Here is a 2569-nt window from a genome sequence, read left to right as displayed (position 1 = left end):
TGGTTATAGTTATAGCGCCACCTACTGGCAACAGGAAGTGACATGTTTTACACTTATGCACTATAAGCAACACAGTAAAATATGCCATTGTGTGCTAATCATGCTAGAAATATTCTAAAACATGCTAGGAATACTAACTATGTGCTAAAGGATGCTATTAATCCTATGAAACAGGAAGTTGTTGTAACTCATGCATACAATGCCCAATCTGCCCCAAACCTCACATGTTTAATAAGAGTCCTGGCCTGAACACATCTAAAGGCCGATATTCAATTATAATTATAGCATTATATTCTTGGATAAGGAAATGACTTATTTTAAACTAACTTAAACATGAAATGTCTGATCTGCCCTAAACTTCACATTTTTGATAAGATTCCTAGTCTCAACAGATCTTAAGGCCAATATTTCAGTTATAATCATACCGCCACCTGCTGGCGACAGGAAATTACTTGTTTTAAACTAACTTAAACATGTAATATCCAGTCTGCCCAAAGTTCATGTATTTGATATGGGTCCTGGCCTAAACTCATCTTTAGGCCAATATTTATTTATAGTCTTTGCGCCACCTGCTGGCAACAGGAAATTACTTCTTTTACACTAACTTAAACATGCAATGTCTGATCTGTGCGGAACTTTGCATGTTTGATAAAAGTCCTGGCCTGAAGACATTTACATGCCAATATTCAGATATAATCATAGCACCACCTGTTGGCAGCAGGAAATGTGGCACAAATATTTACCATTTTAAAAGCATATGGTCCAACATTCACTGATCTCCTATGGCCACCGGGTGGTGGTGAGCACGGGTGCGAGGGCCCTTTCATCACTGCTTGCAGCTTTGATTTGTTTTATTTTTCAACAGTTTTCATATATGTGTGAGTGTATTTTATGTTGAATGTGCCTGTATCTGCATGATTACCATCTGTTTGAGTGCAAATCAGCTCGCTATTACTGTGTAATCACAGCGATCAATTTAAATGGCATCTATATAAATAGAGAGTGGTGTATTTACTTTATGGCGCGTTTGTATTATTACCATCTCTATAACTGGCCATCAGCATATCAGCACGTATTTTCCATGTAATTCATTGTAAATGCTGCATTTCTAGCAATCTCAGGATAATTTTCTTATTTTTCTTATTTTTCTAACTAAAATTATTCTTATTGTATTTTTCTAGTGCTCAAATAAATCATTTTTTTTCTTATTTTTCTAACTAAAATTATTCTTATTGTATTTTTCTAGTGCTCAAATAAATCACTTGTATGCTGTCTAGTGTTTATAATTGGAAAAAAATATGCAGTGGTATGTTTAATGACTAATGATTTGTAAAAGCCTTCAATACAGTTGTTGTCTCTTTATATTTTTATTTTTTTTTTTTGGGGGGGGGGCATAGTCTCAAAAATGATTGCAGGAATCTCATTTTTCATGATATCTTCTTTAGATTTGAAATAGAAATCATAGGACATGTGACTTTCAACCCCAAAACTTTTCTAGATTGTTCAGGACTCATGTATTTTTATATCAAATAAAAAAAAAATCAGTGTGGTACAAAAAAAAAAAAAAAATTCCAAGGCACTTCAGTGTCTATAACTGTTAATCTTGAGAGCATTATCAAATCTGATGATGATAAAAAGTAAAACCCAAAGGGTCTTCTACTTTCTAAAAGACACCAAAAAGAAATTATGCAGTATTACACACTGAAGTAAAGAACTGTTACAATTTTTAATTCTAGGTAGGGCATTTTTCAGCCGTGGAGTCCCGCTAATGGGGGGTGTTGGCTAACAGCTTAATCATACATTTTGATAACTATAAAACTTTTTCTGCCAGACTTTCAGAATGCAAAGTCACTGAAGAAGGTTATAAAGCTCTGGTTTCCAGCTCTGAGATCAAGGTTTCCTCACACCTGATAGAGCTGGATCTGACGGGAAGTGATCCTGGACAATCAGGAGTAGAAGGAGCTCAGTGATTTACTACGGATCCAAACTTTCAACTGAAGACACTGAGAGTGAGTTCTATAAAAATAATAACATTCAATAGTCTTAAACCCATTTTAGCTTAAAGGAATAAAACTGACAAAAATAAATTTATAAAACTTTGGAATAGTAAAATGCATTTTACATGTTTGTGAAAATAAAATATATGGCAGGCTATGTCAATACATTTCCTTTCATCAGGTTTTGGGTCCTGTTGCTGATGAAGCCTGTCAGTATGTGACTGGAATTTTGGGTAAAAACCCGTTACTCCTGAGAGAGCTGAATCTGAGTTTACATGAATTAGGACACACAAGAGTGAATCAGATCGCTGCTCTACTGCAGGATAAACACTGTAAACTCAATACACTGATGTGAGTAGTTTTAGTTCAGGTTTTTTCAAGAATCACTTAATACTGGCATCAAGTATTCAAGCATGCTGTATTTGTAAATATCCCTCTCCTGTTTAATATTTTAGGCTGTGTGATTGTGGTCTAACAAACGAAAGCTGCTCACCTATCGCTACAGTCCTGAGATCAAACTCGACTCTGAAAGAACTTGACTTGAGCAACAATAATCTGCAAGATTCAGGAGT

General features: G+C 35.0%; 1 pseudogene; it reads left to right on the top strand.

Moving 5' to 3' along the window:
* Positions 1-1970, top strand: part of LOC122144930 — a 103464-nt pseudogene extending 101494 nt beyond the window's left edge.
* The last annotated feature ends 599 nt before the right edge of the window (positions 1971-2569 follow it).

Source organism: Cyprinus carpio, unplaced genomic scaffold (assembly GCF_018340385.1).
Source record: "Cyprinus carpio isolate SPL01 unplaced genomic scaffold, ASM1834038v1 S000006808, whole genome shotgun sequence".
Lineage (NCBI taxonomy): Eukaryota > Metazoa > Chordata > Actinopteri > Cypriniformes > Cyprinidae > Cyprinus > Cyprinus carpio.
The sequence above is the reverse complement of the archived record's forward strand: the minus strand, read 5'-3'. Positions and strand labels throughout refer to the sequence as shown.